Here is a 20,447-nt window from a genome sequence, read left to right on the forward strand (position 1 = left end):
GCATGATCTGCTTTTTGCCCCTGGGCAATTCGGCTCCAGGGACCACGCATTCGCTCCATAAGACGCACAGACATTTCCCCTTACTTTTTAGGAAGAAAAAGGTGTGTCTTATGGAGCGAAAAATATGGTACTTGCCCCCAAGGAACACAGTCTAAATGCTGAAAGTGTAGGAAACAAGAAAAGGCGGGGAGGGGGAGAAGAAAGGGGATCAAGAGATGATTGTGTGAGCAACTGCATACGCATACTTGTCTTTATTTGGATTGTGGGTTGTGTTATGACTGAAGGGTTCAGTGCCAGTCCAAAACATTTTGCCACCTAAAGCAAAGCCCAAATTGCAGGTACTCTCCTGCATGAAGCTGAGCTGAAATTGTGGCTCAAAACTTGTTGCACCATTGAGACATCAGTTCCTGCCTTCATTTCTCCTCACGGGTCACTTCAGCATGGAAGGTCCAGCAGGGTTAAGCTGGATACTTCTGAGAAATGGGACATTTTGAGGAGGGAGTTGAAGGAAGAGGGGAAGATGTAGCTATTGACTCTTACAACTAGACAGAAAAGGTGGATCTGATCCATTTCTTCTACTTGAAGGCTCCTCCAAAATTTGTGTGGTGGTTAGGTTGTAGCTGGTCCTCATGGAACATTCGTTCTTATTTGTTTGGAGGAAAGTTATATACAACAATGAGTTATATACAATTCTTCCTGCATTCGTCCTGATTTGCTTGTAGGGTATTTATCCATCTTTCTGCTAACCATCAATCCATTCCACACTTTTCAATCCATTTCTCCATCACTTTCCTAACTGCAAAAAAGTCTGTTTCTTTTCCTCTTCTTTTTAAGTGGATCTATTGCACTTTGGTCAAAGGAGGAAAGCCAATGTGTCCAAAAGAGAGTGTAGAGAAATCTGAAGCACAGGAGGCTTAGCGCTGTGGGTTAAACCACAGAGCCTAGGACTTGCCGATCAGAAAGTTGGCGGTTCGAATCCCTGCGATGGGGTGAGCTCCCGGCGTTTCCGTGCACTGCTCTGTTCGCCAGAAGCGGCTTAGTCATGCCGGCCACATGACCCGGAAGTTGTACGCTTGCTCCCTCGGCCAGTAAAGCGAGATGAGCGATGCAACCTCAGAGTTGGCCACGACTGGACCTAATGGTCAGGGGTCCCTTTACCTTTACTTTATTGCACTTTGGTCAAAGGAGGAAAGCCAATGTGTCCAAAAGAGAGTGTAGAGAAATCTGGAGCACAGGCGGCTTAGTAAACTTATTAAGAAGCAGGAGATTTGTTGTGTCTAGTACAGAAGAGGAAAGTGGAAAAGAAATATGGAAGAATTTTCACACACGAGTTTGTGGAAAATGTGACGAGACATTTTGAGGTGAAAAAATGAAAGGCAACGGAGTTTTTGGACCTAAACTTTAGGACTCAGAAACATCAGTTTTGATCTTTGAATTTAGTGGAACCCACACAATGTAGACCATCTACTGGCATATATTGCACACCCAACACCTCCTGTTGGGCATGTTCCATCCCGTCCCTTGCAGTGCCTTCCAGGCTTTAGGCTGCTCTCCAGCTTTCCATGCCCCTTATGTGTAAATGCGTCTGCTGGGGGTGTTAATCCAGAGCGAGGGCCCTAATTACCACCTATAGGAGGAGGAAGGAGGTGTGGATTTGGGGGCGCAAATAGGGGGACTGCAGAGGAGAAGCAGAAAAATGGTAAGGATGAGCCTGGAGGAATTGGGGTTGTTGCCACTGGCTGGTTAGGGGACCCAGGAAGGTGGGAGCTAAGGGAGATAAATCATGACTGTGGGATGGAACCAACGGGGTAAGGAAGCACAGGAAAAGTGAGAACGTTACAGCTCTATCTCTAATGAAGAGCAACCATTGGAGGCTGTCATCAGGAAAGAATAAAAGAAGAAAGGTGAATGAGGGTGAAATGCTTAACTCTTTCCATGCCTGTATCTCTATTCTCAGAATTATCCTCCCCTCAGAATGCCCACCTGCAGCAGAAAAGAAGTTCTGGGGCTGAGTTCTGGCATGCATTAAAAGCAGGCCAGATACAAACACTATTGCCTCAGTCCAGATATCATGGCAAGCCATGGCCGTGGAAGCTTTAGTGTGAAGTCTAAATTGGCAAGCCATGGTTTCCAATCATCCATCAAACCAGGATTGGAAACCATGGCTTGAGGTGGATACAGGAACCATGATATGTGCAAACTATGGTTTGGCATTATCTCTGAATCGATCAACTGTGGAGCTGCCAGACTTGTTATGTCTCCAGAGCCCCTGCACTTAGAAAGAGGAGTTGCAAAAATGAAAGCAGAGATGCAACTATAAACTATGGTTTGCCTGTATATTTGGAAGCTCAAACCATGGTTTGCTCAAACTCCAGTGACTGTACACCATGGTCCGGTACAATGTCTCAGTTAAGCCCATATCATACTTGCTGGTGCACAACATAGTAAGCTGTCAGTTATTTTGTCCATCTACTCCAGTATTGTCCACACAAACTACCAGAAGCCCTCCAACGTTTCAGGCAGAGTTCTTGTGCATCACCTGCTTTCTGCTACTTCTAGCCAGAGATGCAAAGGAATGAAAGGGCCTGTTGATTTAAACAATTTTGTGTGTTTTTAATATTGGTTGTTAAGATGTCCTGTATAGTGGTATCTCTGGTTACGAAATTAATTTGTTCCGAAGGTCCGTTCTTAACCTGAAACCGTTCTTAACCTGAGGTACCACTTTAGCTAATGGGGCTTCCTGCTGCCACCGTGCCAGTGGCACACAATTTCTGTTCTCATCCTGAGGTAAAATTCTTAACATGAGGTATTACTTCCGGGTTAGCGGAGTCTGTAACCCAAAGTGTTTGTAACCCGAGGTGTTTGTAACCCAAGGTACCACTGCATAGTACAAGGCAACGCAAAATATAAAACAACATTAAATTGAAAATGGAACTTTCATCATGTGTTGCAGGGGTTAGACTAGATGACCCTCTGGGTCCCTTCCAACTCTACAATTCTATGACTCTATCTCAGGATTGTGCTCTACCGGTGAACTATGGCCCCTACCCATAGTTCCCCTTGGAGAAAGGGAAGCAAAAACAGCACCATGTATAATACAAGGCCCCCGTCCTCCTGTCGAGCCAAGGTTTCAGACCCAGGTTAAGCAAAAAACTAAAGGGACTGCATTTATGGACATTATAGCTGATTCACTTATTTATGCCATAAAATAACAAAAACCCAGACATTTAAAGCAACAAGCAAGCCATAAAGTTGCCAGGTCCATTAAAACAGCAAGCCTCGTGCTTTGCCAACAGTATAAAAAGCAATAACATCACAATGGAATAAAAGCACCTAAAGTCGATACGGTGCAGCCGTCCGCATCAGAAATCATCAAGTAGTTTCCTATTGATCCAGACAAGAACCAAGAACATTTAGAGCGTTTTTGCCGAGCCGAAAAGGCTCCCATCCAACAGGGCAACATCTAATCCCATTTTAACCAGTGCTAATGCAAAGGTGGCTTGTTACAGTCATTTGCATGCAAGAAGGTAGCTTGCTCATATTCACAACCTTGTACGGGAGCAGAAAATGAATGCAATCGTCCTAATGATGGGAATAGCTCCAGTTAGGGAAAAATAAAAACCCGCTATCTAAAAGGGTTATTAAACACGTCAAGAGACAACTGCTAAAGGCGAGATCCAACTGCTTGTACCAGTTAACTCTCTGAACATTTGTGAATCAGCATTGGAACTGAGCTAGGTTTGCTTCCAGGTTACTGACCTGCTCTTTGACATTTTGCAGTACTTGCTCCCCAGACCGTTGAATGAAAAGTCAGATAAATTAGTGTGACTGACTGTAAAGGTGCCTCTGATGAATCACCATTTTTAAAAAAATGTATACGTGTTTTCAAATTATATTATATTCTAATTCAGGCAAGTACTAATCTTTTATAAAAGTAGCACTTATAAAAACTGCAGATTGGAAGCACCACGTTTTTTAAAAAAGGCGTTCCCTCCTGCGTGACAGAAAACAGGGTATGTGTCCCTTCTAATGTGTTCGTTGACACCTGTATGCATCATCTAAACAAAAACAACAAACATGACTTTTCCCTTTAGAATAGTTTCATTTCATCAGCTTTACAATCCATTTAACATTTCAAAATTTGACTTCCTTCCCCCTCTTTCTGCGGTTTCTTAAATTTGTTTTTTAATATCTTCTGCATATCCAAATTCATTTAACTTGCTCATTTAATTATCCACTGTAAATATATACTTTGATAAAACTGCAGGTTATTACATTAATTGTGCTAATGTTTTGTTTATCTGTAAATATCCAATAATGTTTATCTGTAAATATCCAATAAACAGGGACGCGGGTGGCGCTATGGGTTAAACCACAGAGCCTAGGACTTGCCGATCAGAAGGTCGGTGGTTCGAATCCCTGCGATGGGGTGAGCTCCTGTAGATAAATAGGTACTGCTCCGGCGGGAAGGTAAACGGCATTTCCGTGTGCTGCTCTCGTTCGCCAGAAGCAGCTTAGTCATGCCGGCCACATGACCCAGAAGCTGTACGCCGGCTCCCTCGGCCAATAAAGCGAGATGAGCGCTGCAACCTCAGAGTCGGCCACGACTGGACCTAATGGTCAGGGGTCCCTTTACCTTTACCTATCCAATAAACCATTTCCTTTCTTTTATTAAAAAAAAGTTTGTTATCTTGATTTCTGGTAAGTTTTGCCATTTCTGTATATTCCATAAGTTTTTGTGTCCATCCTTTACTGGGACTTCTGCTTCTTTCCATTTTGGGGCAAGTAACATTCTTGCTGCTGTAATAGCATACATAAGTAAATTTCTATACAATTTAGGTAGTTCTGTCTTTACAATTCCCAAATAAGTAATATTTTATACAAGTGGTTTTTTTTATTTTATAAGGCATGGGTAGGCAAACCAAGGCCCGGGGGCTGGATCCAGCCCAATTGCCTTCTAAATCCAGCCTGCAGACGGTCTGGGAATCAGCATATTTTTACATGAGTAGAATGCATGCTTTTATTTAAACTGCATTTCTGGGGCATAGGAATTCGTTCATTTTTTTTTCCAAAATACAGTCCGCCCCCCCACAAGGTCTGAGGGACAGTGGACTGGCCCACGGCTGAAAAAGTTTGCTGACCCCTGTTCTAAGGTTATCAGTTGCTCTGCATCTCAACCCTTTGTTCACGTGATCGTTGTCCAACAGAATCACAATTTGTCCTTCTGCCACTCCAACAGCCCCCCAAAACCTGTGTGTTATGTACTGAGTTGAATAGGATCCAAAATGCAGCAGTCTGATTGGTCCTAGAACAATGCAGCAGTATGATTGGTCCACAGGAGCCACCCAATCCAGCTCCAGGTGGAAGTGAATCTGCAACCTGATTGGCCTACAGGAGAATCCCAGAATTAGCCAATCACGTGCGGCCCATTATGTAAATAATGTATATAAAGCAGATATTTTGGGGAAACTTTCATTCCTCACTACTATGAGCTGAATAAAGAACATGAAATCCACACTCAACTGTGGGAAAGGCCTCTCGGTCCAAGACAGGGCTACCCAGGCAGGCCTGAGCCCTGGCACCTCTCATTTTGGAAAACGAGCCCTTCTGCATGATGTCATTCCTGTTCCATTCCCACTATGCGCTGAGCCCACACCGCCCGCCTCCCAATAAAGCCACCAGCATCGACTCCTTTTTCCCAGCCTGTCCTGACCCCCTAATATAGCCAGGTGCAGAGTGCTGAGCCATCACGACTGGCGATCAATAATAACCCAACCTCCGGGGCCAAAGGAGCAGGGAGATGAGCGACGGAGGGGTCCAGCTGTCGCCCGGGCTCCGCCAGAACCTTGCAGGGCTCAGCTTAGCTCCAGGATGCTTTGCATAGCTCCCGTTGGGAGACAGGACCGTGGAAGATGGAAAAGTGGATCCCAGAGGCTTTGGGGCTTCCTTCTGCAAGTGTGACGACACACCGAAGGGCAATGGGAAACAAAACCCACTTTTTCCTCCGCAGCTGTCCACACCCTACAGTTAACGGAGGAGGCTCCCCTCATTCTTGGAGAAAACAGAGCTCTGAGGAAACCACGGACCACTTCATGGTATCAAACTCCAACTCCCATCATCTCCTGCCAGCGATGCTTGGGAAAGATGGGAGGTTCAATTCGACAACAGCTGGAGGGCCACAAGTTCTCCATCCTCACTATAGAGCAGGTATGGCCAAACTTGGCCCTCCAGATGTTTTGGGGCTACAATTCCCATCACCCCTGACCACTGGTCCTGTTAGCTAGAGATGATGGGAGTTGTAGTCCTAAAACATCTGGAGCTCCAAGTTTGGCCGTGCCTGCTATAGAGGTTGGCAAGATCCTCAAACTTGCATACAGTGGTACCTCGGGTTACATACGCTTCAGGTTACAGACGCTTCAGGTTACAGACTCCGCTAACCCAGAAATAGTACCTCGGGTTAAGAACTTTGCTTCAGGATGAGAACAGAAATCGTGCTCCGGCGGCGCGGCAGCATCAGGAGGCCCCATTAGCTAAAGTGGTGCTTCAGGTTAAGAACAGTTTCAGGTTAAGAACAGACCTCCGGAATGAATTAAGTACTTAACCCGAGGTACCACTGTACTCTCTGACATTTCTTCAATGAAAATAGGGACATCCTATTCCTTAATAACATTAATCATAATTTTGCTATTTATACCCCGCCTATCTGACTGGGTTGCTCCAGCCATTCTGGGCAGCTTCCAACATATATAAAAGCATAATAAAACATTAAACATTAAAAAAACCTTCCCTATGCCTTCTCAGATGCCTTCTAAAGGCTGCCTAGTTAATTATCTCCTTGGCTCAGCGGTGGCACAACTCTGTACCCTCCAACATTTATCTGATGAAAATAGGGGTGTCCTAAGGGAAAGCGGGTCATTCGGGGATCAAATCAGAAACTGGGACGCCTTCCGTAAATCCCTGGAAAATAGGGACAGTTGGAAGGTCTGAACTTGTCCTAACTCGCTGCTGACTAGAATGCAGCCTCTGTCTCTTGAAGCACTGCTGTATTTCAAAGGGCTCTGGTTTCTACTTGCTTTTCCCAAGCAAGTTAACTTCACACATTACGGGGATGGGAATTATTCTGCTCTGCTTTTACACAGGGCTTACGATCTCCATTGCCTGTCCTGAAAAGCCCCCAGAACTGGAGGAGGGGGTGTGCTGTACCGAACTAAAAATATGGTTAGGAATCCACAGTGGGGATGTTGTGAAAGGGCTGCAAATTGTTATTTATTTCATTTTATTATAATTGTATTTTTACTCCCCGGGAGAGGCGCTTGTGCGATTTTTCTGCCGCGGGTGCCAAAATACTTCAGCCGGCCTCGAGTAACGAGTCTATTCCACCTCATGCGGTGAAAATCTCAGGCCCTGGCAGCGGGCGACAAAAATGGCAGGCCTGCAATCAGCACCGCAAAGGAAACGAGGAAGAGGAAAAGGAAGAAGAGAGGGGAGCTTCCCTGTTCTTAGTGCGTTTAGAAAGCTTGTGGAACTAGGGGGAGAGACGTCTACTAGGAGCCTGCCCCAGTCTGGGCATTTGGAAACTTGCAACTGAAACCAGAAAAACAAGCAAAACATTGCCCTGGTCATTTGGAAGAGTAGATGGCTTTGCTTTTCAGTATGGGCCAGTTATTCAAAATGGAGGGACCTAAAAATGGAAGCCGCCCAGCTCTCCTTTGGACTGAGATCGGCCCAGCTCTCCTTTGGACTGGTGCAAACTCAAAGCAGGCTCTCACCCTGGGATTTTTTTCAGCTGAGACTTGGCAGAACTCAGTTCACAGCTTGTCTTTCATCGTAGAAAGGCTGGTACCTTGCTTCATTTAAAGATTTTCAGAGACTTTGAGACTAAAGGTTTCATTTTGTCCTTGTTATGGTTTGAAGGAATTCTATAGAGATGGTCTATTGCATATGTACATGGTCATCGTGTTGCCTAGACATTGCTGAAGAACTCAGTTCCGGCACTTCTCAGGTGGGTGCCATTGCCATTATAAGAGAAGAAGGTGAGTTCATGGTGAGTTCCGGCACCTCTTTATCGAGAAAAATAGCACTGCTCCCGCACTCACCTCATCTGCTTCCATACCCTCTCTTCCCCAAAGGGAGCAAATAGTTTTATTTTACGAAAGCAGGGAGAAGTGGGAAGGAAAGCAGGCTAGGAAAAGGCTTCTCAGCAGCAAACTGCTTGCTCCTTGTTTGCCACCAGATGTGATCTAGTCCCATAATCCCTGGCAGGATATGAAGGCTGAAGCGTGTGATTTGCCACCACGAAGACGCCATACAGAGTCTCCCTTGGCACCCTTTCTCTCTTCTTCCCCGAGTTAAGGATCCTTCTTTTGTTTTGGGGTACAGTGGTACCTCGGGTTAAGTACTTAATTTGTTCCGGAGGTCTGTTCTTAACCTGAAACTGTTCTTAACTTGAAGCACCACTTTAGCTAATGGGGCCTCCTGTTGCCGCCGCACCGCCGGAGCCCGATTTCTGTTCTCATCCTGAAGCCAAGTTCTTAACCCGGGGTACTATTTCTGGGTTAGCTGAGTCTGTAACCTGAAGCGTATGTAACCCGAGTTACCACTGTATTTGATTTGTTTTCAGCACTTGGATGTGGGTTCAACCCAGCCGAGCACAACTGCTTCAGGGCTTGTTGAGCCTCTTCCGGGAGACATTGATTTAGCACTTTCCCACCTGTAAGGCCTTCCTGAGTGCCTGCCTGACCTTTCCTGGGCTCCGTCTCACGTTGCCTTTTCGGGGACCCTGTGTCCTATTAGGGGCAGGGAGAGAAGACTGGGCTCCGTGCTGCTCCGAGGAAGGAGGCAGGGCCAAGAAACGTTTATAATTAGCTGCCTGGTTTTGAGCGGCTCTTGCCCAACCGCTAAGGTAACCCAACCCCCTGGCTGCAGCAGAATCCCCTGGGATCAGCAATTTAGGCCAAGCGGGCCTCTCAGCTTACCCCTTCTTGCTTCTGTTCAGGGTGTTTGCTGTCACTAAGCCAAGACTCCACATACAACACCCTTGTAGGTGAGAGAAACAGCCCCCCTGAAACGCATGTGTCTGGTCGGGGTGGCGTACAGCAGCCACAGCGATCAACTCTACAGAAATCTGCACCTAAAACGTACAGCGGTTTTCTCTCTTTGCACACCAAGAGAGCACACCCAATACACCCTCAGATATGCACTGTGATCACCCACCTACCCCACAGAACTATTTGCAGTCTCACAGCAAGCCTGAAAGATGCAGATGACGTTTAAAATGTTTTTATAGCATGCGTGTCTAATGCATAACCCAAATTGTCCACTGCCCACCTTCAATATTACACAGCCCCGCCACCGCCGCTGCTGCTGCAGCTGCTGGGCCATGTTGCATTTTCCTCGCCTCTCTGCCCTCCTCCAGGCAAGCGGCGTCGTTTGGGCGGCAGCGCCAGCGGCAACTTGCCTCAGATCACCTGACACGGACCCGCCGCGGCGGCTACCTTACCGTAAATACCCCAGCACAGGCAGCAGCAAGAAGAAGCTGGCAGCGGCGGCAGGTTAGGGGTTAGGGGCGCAAATTACTTGCCTTGCCCCGGGTTAGGGGGCGCAAATTACTTGCCTTGCCCCGGGTTAGGGGGCGCAAATTACTTGCCTTGCCCCGGGTGCTGACAACCCACGCTACGCCGCTGACAGGTTCTAAATTGGACGCCACACCTACAATAAAACAAGCACCACACTGTGCGTGATCGCAAAGCACACATCAGGTTGTGCATATCAAACATGTAGATTCAAAAACTGGAGCTTTTTGTGTTATTTACAAGGATCAGTCCTGGAATATGTGAGTGACTGGAAATCTAGGAGTGCCACTGAACATATGCAGAGTGATATTCCATGACAACTGAATAGCCACAGCCTGACTCCATATACGCAACTTTGGGGCTGAAGGATTCCTGCTTTTATTGCTTTAAAAAATAAAATTTAACCTCATCTCTCAGTCATATTAAGATTTTGCAATGTGGCTTTTTAATGTTACCTTTAGTCACCGTTTTATACACACATATCCTACGAAAATGCTTAAATTACCAATGGGTAGGGCAGGGCACGTTGCCTCAGGCAGCAAATGTCGGTGTACAGCAGTAGATTGTCAAATATAGTATTATTGTTATCACCAGTGGATTGTCTGCCCTACCCATTAACGCATTTTGAACTGTCTATGTTCCAGTATTAATAAAATACATAGCCTTGAACTCCACATGTACAAACGACAACTGAAATTCCATTTCTACAAAGTACGGCACTACACAATTAACATTCAATTACCAACAGGCCCTAATCTCTCGCTCTCACAAGCATGCACCATAACACACATGGCATCTAACATGCCGGATATCACTATATGGATCCAGTTATACATACCGTTTTAGTGTTGCGGTTACTCTATATTGATTATATTTTATTTTGAGATGTTGTTGGCCACCCTGGGAAATACTTCTCTGAAGGACAGGATATAAACCTTAGAATAAATCAACAGATATATGGGGAAATGCAAATTGTACACTGCAAAATATATGACAACCTCATAGAGACTGATCGCAGTCTCAAAACCTGGTGCTTAGGTAGTACTCAATACTCAGGCAGACAAAACGGGACCATCCACACACAAGATGTGCCTGTTAACGGGCTCAGGGGAATCCCAAGGTTTGCAGAAGTTAAAAAAAGAAAGGGGGGAAGCTCTTAATTGAGGCATGGGGGACATACACTCAAAAACTGTTCAGTGAGGACTGTATGTGCTTGGTGGCCACAGAATGCTGACTAATAGTTTGGGGAAGGATGGAAAGCCAGGTGGGAGGGGGGGCAGAAAGGAGTATTCTCAGCAGCAGCATGCTGCAATGCAACATTTTGTTGCAGATCCCACGTGTACTTTCATCCCAGAAAAACTAGGCACCTACGGTGCATGCCTCAAGACTCGCACAATCCACACACCCTCTTTAGGTATCAAGCAAACTAGACAGCGCAGCAACACACACACAATATTCCTCCATCTGCAAATATATAAAAATGTCCTGGAATGCACCCTAGTGGGCATTAAGCTGCTTACTGCACACACACAAAAAACACACACATTTAAATGTACTTTCCAAAGTGAAGAAAATCCGCGGCTAACCCAGGGCACAGCAATCAGGCGCACTGAAGTCCCACTGAAATGAAAGGGGCTTCCGTAGGACAAAGGCTGTGTACACACCGTACATTTAAAGCGCACAACACCCTCCAAAGAATCCTGGGAATTGTGGTTTAACACCCAACAGCTATAATTCCCAGCACCCTTAACAAACTGCAGTTCCCAGGATTCTGTGGAGGATGTTATGCGCTTTGAGGGCAAGCCGTATCCTTTAAATGGCCTAACTCTGTGCTGGATGGTGACTCCAGCCTGCACATGCCTTGACATAACAGCTTTTGTGACAAATATAAACACATTCACGATTGTGACAGTCACCCGCTATGACACTTGCCCACGCTGGTTGCCTACCACACTACAATCAGCATTCCCAAAGTGACAAGTAAATCCATGTGGCACAACAAACATCCCCGGACAATCTTACAAAGCAGCGCAACCATATTTTAACTAACAAGTAGCCTGGAGAACGTCCAGAATATTCAGAGAATCCGAAGACCAGATAAATGATGGGTCTTGTTTATGCTAGCAGTTCTTCCTTTGCTTAAGTGCTTGCCCTGGCCTGTCTTCAAAGGCCGAGGTCCCCAAGTTAGCGCAGACCAGAAAAAGACATCAATAGATACTCCATTTCTTCCTTTATTTCTGCTCCCTAACTGCTCACAAGAGCAAACAATCCATTTATTTTGCGCTATCACATTTTATAGCGCATCTTTTTTCCATCATGGAAACCAAGGCAAATATATGTGTAGGTTTTTGCCTGTCACCCGTCCAGATAGTAACCAGACCCGGCCCTGCTTAGCTTCAGCAAGGAGGTGACATTATGTACCTTCCCCCAAGGATCTTATTATGTACTCTCCGCAAGTCATATCTATCTATCGACAACCCCACAGGTGCTAACCTTAACCGTTTTATTGCAATAAAACGGACACAGGAGTGTCCCCAGGAGTCCCGGCCTTCCATGGCTGAGAGCATTGCTTTGCAGGATGGAGAGAGATTGGCTGCTGGACTGAAAACTGTGGTTACTGGGGGGGGGGGGGATATGCAAGCACTACCCCAAAAAAGTACAGTGGTACCTCAGGTTAAGTACTTAATTCGTTCCGGAGGTCTGTACTTAACCTGAAACTGTTCTTAACCTGAAGCACCACTTTAGCTAATGAAGCCTCCTGCTGCTTCATTCAGAAACCAAGGAGAGAGGAACTTTAATAAAGAATGGGGGGAAATTACAATTTGCTTAAGAGAACACTGTAAACAACTAAAAACTTTGGCAGGATTTGAGTAATGCTTCTTATGTACTAAAAACTAAGGGAAAAATTGGACTATTTAAGTCAGAGAATCCTACAGTGGTACTTCAGGTTAAGTATTTAATTCGTTCTGGAGGTCCGTACTTAACCTGAAACTGTTCTTAACCTGAAGCACCACTTTAGCTAGTGGGGCCTCCTGCTGCCGCCACGCCGCCAGAGCACAATTTCTGTTCTCATCCTGAAGCAAAGTTCTTAACCCGAGGTAATATTTCTGGGTTAGCAGAGTCTGTAACCTGAAGTGTATGTAACCTGAAGCGTATGTAACCTGAGGTACCACTGTAATTCATTCTGACCCCCTGACTTCACTGCTCCACTCATTTTCCCATGATTACTCAATAGAAAGGTATTCGCCACAAAAACTTATGGAATATGCAGCAATGGCGAAACTTACCGGAAGAATAAGAAATCAAGCTAAGCTTTTTATAAAAGAATGGAAATGGTTTGTTGCAGAAAAATTGTAAACAGATAAGAACACTGGCAGGATTATTGTAACAACCTGAAGTTTCATAAGAGTATATATTTAAAGAAGATGAATAAATGAGCAAATTAAGTTAATTTGGATATGCAGAAGATATTAAAAATAAATTTAAGGAACTGCAGAAAGAGGGGGAAGGAAGTCAAGTTTTGAAATGTCAAAGTGAATGTAAAGTTAGTGAAATGTATAAACCTGAAAAGAAGGAAGGAAGGAAGGAAGGAAGGGAGGGAGGGAGGGAGGAAGGAAGGAAGGAAGGGAGGGAGGGAGGGAGGGAGGAAGGAAGGAAGGAAGGAAGGAAGGAAGGAAGGAAGGAAGGTATTCTGCACATACTAATTATAACGTCATAATAAATGCCCAGGAAACAAAAGTCCTACTGGGCACCTTAAATATAAATATAGTAAATAAAGAGCAAAATAAACTGGGTGTTAAAATCAGCCTGCAGTCCTAACCCAGCGTACTTAAAATTCATCTCCATCAAAATCAATAAGACTTTGTCAGAGAAAATATATTGGACAGGAGCCTGAATGTGAAATACAGCATTATTTCTTTAACTTGTAGGGCACGGTTTGGTTGACACCACCAGAAGCACACTTTGCCCAGAGGAGGGTTTAGGGGAGCACGACCGGTTCACCCGCACTGCCCACCAAGCTGAGAGGGAGCTGCAACAATGACGAACAGAAGGCGAGGGGGGGGTGCCCCAAATTTTGGCATCACACAGGGCACCACTGAAATTCTAAAGCCCAAAGTCCACCCCTGCTTTGCCTATTTTGTTAGTGAGTCTGCTAAAGCTGTTGTTCTGCCAGCTTCAGAGCTTTCTCTCCAGGGTGTCTATAAGTTATAACTCTCGACGGGGTTTTAACTGGATGCATCTTGTGCCTAATGCACATGCATTTAAATGCTCACAGCAGGAACATTGAGATGCCAACAGCACAAAACCTGCCATCTGGCCATTACACAATGCTGGTGAGAGGCCCATGTTAAACTGTTGATAACAGATTAAAAGACAATCATTATGTTTTTCTTGCATCTCTTTAACCATTATATATATATATATATATATATATATATGCACGCACATGCACAAATGTTATGCAGATTGCCAGCATCTTTCATCCTCTTTTTTTGGCAATGCATTTATTGCAAGTGGCCACTCTGCCAAGTGCCCTCTGATGAGCCCTCTGTAACATTGATGGGCACCTTTCAGTCTTATTTTGTAGTGACAGCAGCAAAAGAACTCAAAAAAATGGCGGGGGGCTGCCATTTTAATTCCCCCCAATTTTCCCCAATGTCGCAAAGCACCTAATGTAGTGTTACACCAGGGCATTGTGGGAAATTCCCCCATGAATCCTCTCAACAGAATTAAGGAGTATCCTGATCAGCTGCTCAGAATGGGGTTGGTTAGGGCCACATGGCTGACGGCAGAGAACACAGAATCACAGAATTGTAGAGTTGAAAGGGAACACAAGCGTCGTCTAGTCCAACCCCAGCAATGCAAGAACCGTTTTGCCCAGTGTGGGTCTCAAACCTACATCCCTGAGATTAAGAATCTCATGCTCTACCAACTGAGCTATCCCAGCTGGTTCATCTTCATCATCATCCCAGCTGGTTTCTCACCCCCTCTGCTTCCAAAGTCCATTGCCTCTCCCAGCAATACGTCTATCAGAGGCGATGACGGATCAGGAAAAGCCAAGTGGTGAGCTTTTCCAGGACTGTTCCACTTCAGAGTAAAGGGGTGTGCTTGTGTGATGTATGGGAAGAAAATTCCATAAAGCAAGCAAACTAAGCATAGATATAAGGGGTTGGATGCAACACCAGTCATACTCATGGTCGACCCATTGAAATTAATGGGCATGAACCAGAGGCTTTTTTACTAGGAGTTTTAGGCACAGAGATACCAAAGGAACAGAAACGATTATTTATGTATGTGATGACAACAGAGTGGATACTGCTGGCCCAGAGATGGAAAGAAGATAAAGCCCCGACCAGAGATGAATGGCTGATGAAGCTGATGAACTACGCCGAAAAGGCGAAAATGACCAGGAAAATCAGAAACCAAGGAGAGAGGAACTTTAATAAAGAATGGGGGGAAATTACAATTTGCTTAAGAGAACACTGTAAACAACTAAAAACTTTGGCAGGATTTGAGTAACGCTTCTTATGTACTAAAAACTAAGGGAAAAATTGGACTATTTAAGTTAGAGAATCCTACAGTGGTACTTCAGGTTAAGTATTTAATTCGTTCTGGAGGTCCGTACTTAACCTGAAACTGTTCTTAACCTGAAGCACCACTTTAGCTAGTGGGGCCTCCTGCTGCCGCCACGCCGCCAGAGCACAATTTCTGTTCTCATCCTGAAGCAAAGTTCTTAACCCGAGGTAATATTTCTGGGTTAGCAGAGTATGTAACCTGAAGCATATGTAACCGGAGGTACCACTGTAAATGGTGATGATCAGGCATGTCCAACAGGTAGACCGTGATCCACTGGTAGTTCAGTGGATGTCTGTGGTAGATCACTGGTAGATCACTGGCTCTCCCACAAAGAACCCCAGAAACTTTGGCTCCCCTAAAAATAGCTCTACATCTTTGCCCTGCACCCCTAAAAACAGGGCTCTCCTCCTCCCTAAAAAAGCTCAATAACTTTGACCTGCACCCCAAAAAAGGGAGTAGATCACTGCCAGTTTTTAACTCTGTGAGTAGATCGCAGTCTCTTGGAAGCTGGCCATCCCACTGCTGCTGATGTTTATCGTTTGAATTTAAATGTGTAGTGTAAAACTCAATAAAAAAGATTATACAAAAAAAGAAGAAATTAATGGGCATGACTAACTTATGCCCATTGATTTCAATGGATTGGCTCTGATTATGCTTAACATTGGCTAAAACCTGATAAGCTATTCCCCCCGCCCCATAGGTTGGAAAGGTTGTGGAGTACTCCTCCCCTTGTAGCCTGAAGTGGTACGGTCCTGAAAAAGCTTCACCTTTTGGCTCTAAAGCACCTCTTAGAATCAAGCTGTTCCGAGGCAGTTGCCAATTTAAGCATCCTGCTTGCCTCTGCCGCATGAAAGATCTGGCCCAACTGCGCAAACAACTTGGCTGGTTGCTTGGGGCAACTGTGTATGTATTTAAGGGCATCGTTCCAATGAAGCACCAGGCAGTCTGAGAGCTGTGATGGCGCACAGGGTGCTGGTCTGTAATGCTCGGATCTCGCAGCACAACTGCTTCAAGGGGGGAAGTCTCTGCGACATGGAGAGTCGGGGCCTTTTTTGCAGCTCCTAAGCCAGGCTAAGGGAACAGCCTCAGACTGTGGCATCCCTTTGGGTGTTGCTACTTCCCCTGGCATGGACATAGCCAGGGGGGCAGCTGCCCCTCCTAAATCAAGTAAATAAATAATAATACTTAACGAAAAGTAGAAATAATCAGAATATTTGAAATTGAGATGCCCTACCACAAAAAAGGCTCTGCTCATCTCTCTTGCTCAGCCGTACACGACAGCGGTCATTCAGTACCTTGCAGGGAGTGAAGAACTGGCTAAGGTCAACGATGATAAGGGAACGTCTCAATGGGCTATGTTTAAATGCTGAGAAGGTTTTCAGCAATAAAACTTGTTCAGATTTTCTTTTTTTTTTAAGATGAGAAAAGGCGTGTTCTTTGTAATTTTGCAAAACATACCTGTTAACCGCATGAAAGCTACTCTATGGTGTTAATTTTGATGGTTTCGTTTTTATTTAACGTCCTAGTTTTCCAATAAATGAAGATTTCGACAGATTTTTCTGAGCACTTGGGGTCAAAAGAAAGTACAGTGGTACCTCGGGTTAAGTACTTAATTCCTTCTGGAGGTCTGTTCTTAACCTGAAACTGTTCTTAACCTGAAGCACCACTTTAGCTAATGGGGCCTCCTGCTGCTGCCGCGCCGCCAGAGCACGATTTCTGTTCTCATCCTGAAGCAAAGTTCTTAACCCGAGGTACTATTTCTGGGTTAGCGGAGTCTGTAACCTGAAGCGTATGTAACCCGAGGTACCACTGTAATTAATTTAAAACAACTGTGGTCAAGACATTTCATTCTGATTCAGCTAGACAGAGCCAGACAGAGGATGACGACAGGTGGGTGTCCTGCTCCCCCCGCCCACTAACATAAATCCTGGCTACACTCATGTCCCCTGCATCTGATCCCTGATTGTTTACATCTGTTGCACTTAAACAGAACTGCATTGCAGAATCATAGAGTTGAAAGGGACCTTCTCCATGCAGCTTACAGCATCCTTGACAAATGACCTTCCACCTTTCAAGGTTGTCGGTTCCACTGTCAAACAGCTCCTTGAAATATGCCAGTGCAGATGATAGCTGTTACCCTTGCAACAGCCCTGCAGGGCAAGCCGGTAGTACTATCCACACCATGGGTAGGCAGACTAAGGCCTGGGGGCCGGATCTGGCCCAATCGCCTTCTAAATCCGTCCCGCAGACAGTCCGGGAATCAGTGTGTTTTTACAAGAGTAGAAGGTGTCCTTTTATTTAAAATGCATCTTTGGGTTATTTGTAGGGCATAGGAATTTGTTCATTCCCCACCAAAAAATATAGTCCGGACCCCCACAAGGTCTGAGGGACAGTGGACCGGCCCCCTGCTGAAAAAGTTTGCTGACCCCTGATCCACACACTCCTGGTTGGAGGGCTAACCTACAGGACATAGAAGTATTTCAGCTGTAGCTCCCCCACCCCATTTTACTGCATGGACTAGGCTTCCAACTCCAGTGACATCACTGTCAAAAGGGCCCGACCAATGAGCGCTCTGAACAGCTGTTTCATCCTGGAAATAAGTTTGGTTCTCTCAGAATTTGGAAGGTTGTATGTCTGCCCAAAGAGTGGTGAGTGCGGATCCTCAACTGGCTCTTCACTCTGCCTCTCATGGGTCTTTAATGTAGGTAAGATTCGAACTGGGAACTTGGTTTCCTGATAGGGTGCATTTCCCAAAAAGGGCATAAATTTGCAAGTGCTATTAAAAGCAGAGACATCACCTTGCCAACAAAGCTCCGTATAGTTAAAGCTATGGTTTTCCCAATAGTGATGTATGGAAGTGAGAGCTGGACTATAAAGAAGGCTGATCGCCGAAGAATTGATACTTTTGAATTATGGTGTTGGAGGAGACTCTTGAGAGTCCCATGGACCGCAAGAAGATCAAATCTATCCATTCTTAAGGAAATCAGCCCTGAGTGCTCACTGGAAGGACAGATCGTGAAGCTGAGGCTCCAGTACTTTGGCCACCTCATGAGAAGAGAAGACTCCCTGGAAAAGACCCTGATGTTGGGAAAGATGGAGGGCACAAGGAGAAGGGGGCGACAGAGGACGAGATGGTTGGACAGTGTTCTCGAAGCTACCAGCATGAGTTTGACCAAGCTGCGGGAGGCAGTGGAAGACAGGAGTGCCTGGCGTGCTCTGGTCTAGGGGGTCATGAAGAGTCGGACATGACTAAACCACAACAAAAATTTATGTGTATAGATGCACATTCAGAAATAATAGCTGTCATTTAAATAGAAATATCTCTGGCTCATCTGATGCCTGGGTGCTAACTGCTGTCGGGCAACTTTGAGGCTTCCATTCTCCCTTCCTGGGGTTCTTTATCTTTAAACTAGGTGGCCAGACAGCCCTTCAAATAGAGGATACTTTCACATATAAGACTGCCCTCAAACAGTCCTTCAAACAGATAGGAGTTGTACTCTCCCAACATCTAGAAGGCACAACCACTTTCACTACCTCTGAAACAGAGGCCTGTCCTCACTCAAGTAGAACACTTGGTTACCCTACTTCTAGGCTCAAAGCTCACACTTTCTTCCTTTTTTAAAATTACATCTTTGTTGGTTTTTCAATTAATTTACAGCCATCGTTTTCATACACGTCAACATTCACAATTTACAATTGAACACAATAAACATTCCACCATTGAACATGTATGCATAAACAAAAAGGAAAAGGAAAATTATGTCACTTATCTACTTATTTTGTTGTTACTTTGTTTGCACCGAACTTCCTTCCACCTCTTACTTGGGTCCATAGAATTCTATGTTATATGCCTTTCCAATCGTATCTAATATTCCATTTACCATCTTTCCCACTGTTTCTACTAGTTATCTTTACAAGGGTCATTCTAGCCCAGCCAAAAAATTGTTGAATCGCCGCAGTAATCTTCCAGATATTTTTTTTTTTAAAAAATTACTCCAATTGTTGTTAAATTTTCGGTACTCTTGGGTCTCTTAACTGCCCTGTCAACTTATCCAAGCTCACACTTTCAACCAGCCAAGCCAGCTCTCAAGAATTCATTTCTGTTTTAGCCAACCAGCCAACTCTTTTTGCTTTCTGGGTATTGTTCTCTCTTTTTTCTAGCCAAAATTATGTCATCAGCAAAAAATAAATAAAAAATTAAATACATTTAACTCCTGCCCTTGTCTAGCAAATACACACACACACACACACACACACAGAGAGAGAGAGAGAGAGAGAGAGAGAGAGAGAGAGAGAGAGAAGGCCTCCTTCAAAAAATAATCTGCAAAAAACTGACCACCTCTCCCCTCCCCTTACCCCCTGAAAGATGACACCTTCTTCCTGGTCTCGTGCTCCCCAAGTACTGTAGAACTACACCGCTTTCCTGCTTACCCCTTTATGCTGGGCTGATTGCACCTGCTAGGTGATACTGATGTGCGATGCATCTTGGCACAGAGGCATGGAAAGGCTGGCTCCATCCCATTATCCACCCCTCCCAGGCACTGACGCAATGGCTGTTGGTCCTGGGGTGACATTCCCTCAACCTCATCCATGCCACCTTCCTCCAAACCACTCCCACTGGCATCTTGCACCCACTAGCAGAAGGCATTTCTGCTCCACCGATTGCATAAGCACTAGGCGAGAATCACATGTGATGTCCTGTGTGGCGGGAGGTTGCAAGAAAGGTCATCGGATCCAACCCTCTGCTCCAGTGATCAGCCCGCAGTGTGTCAGGAATAGAGAGCAGGAGCAACAGTATACAGCTATGAGGGTCTGCAGAACAGAGAGCTTGAGTAAGTGAGCCAGGTTACGTGCTCCGAAGGGACCTCTAGGGTCAAACCAAGGTACTGCACTTCCCCCAAGCAAAATTGGGAAAGCACATTTCAGGATCCCTTGCACAGTGTCTCAGAGGAGAGTTGGGGGGGGGGCAATTTAGGTTCTCCTAGGTCTGTGACAACTCCCACTTGTAAGTGGATGGGGTTATTTTAGCTGCATCAGGACACAAATTTGGAGAATGAGCCCGATATTAGCATATAGGTTCTGGGGTTATTACAATCAGTAAAACGGATTACGTTTTCTCCTCCGCTTGTAAAGATGCATTGTAAGAATAACAAACGTCTACCCTTTCCCCACTCTTTTAATAATAAATAATTATTATAATATTATTATTATTTATATGCCACCCATCTGATTGGGTTGCCCCAGCCACTCTGGGCGGCTTCCAGCAAAATATAAAAACATAAGTAGTTGGATCCCACC

At 45.2% G+C, this 20,447-nt stretch overlaps 1 protein-coding gene across 3 annotated transcripts in view; it reads right to left on the bottom strand.

Moving 5' to 3' along the window:
* The window catches only part of MYBPC2 (myosin binding protein C2), a 76,603-nt gene that overhangs the window by 50,693 nt on the left and 5,463 nt on the right, over window positions 1-20,447 (bottom strand). The gene's annotated exons all lie outside the window — the stretch shown is intronic.

Source organism: Podarcis cretensis (assembly GCF_951804945.1).
Source record: "Podarcis cretensis genome assembly, chromosome: 13".
Lineage (NCBI taxonomy): Eukaryota > Metazoa > Chordata > Lepidosauria > Squamata > Lacertidae > Podarcis > Podarcis cretensis.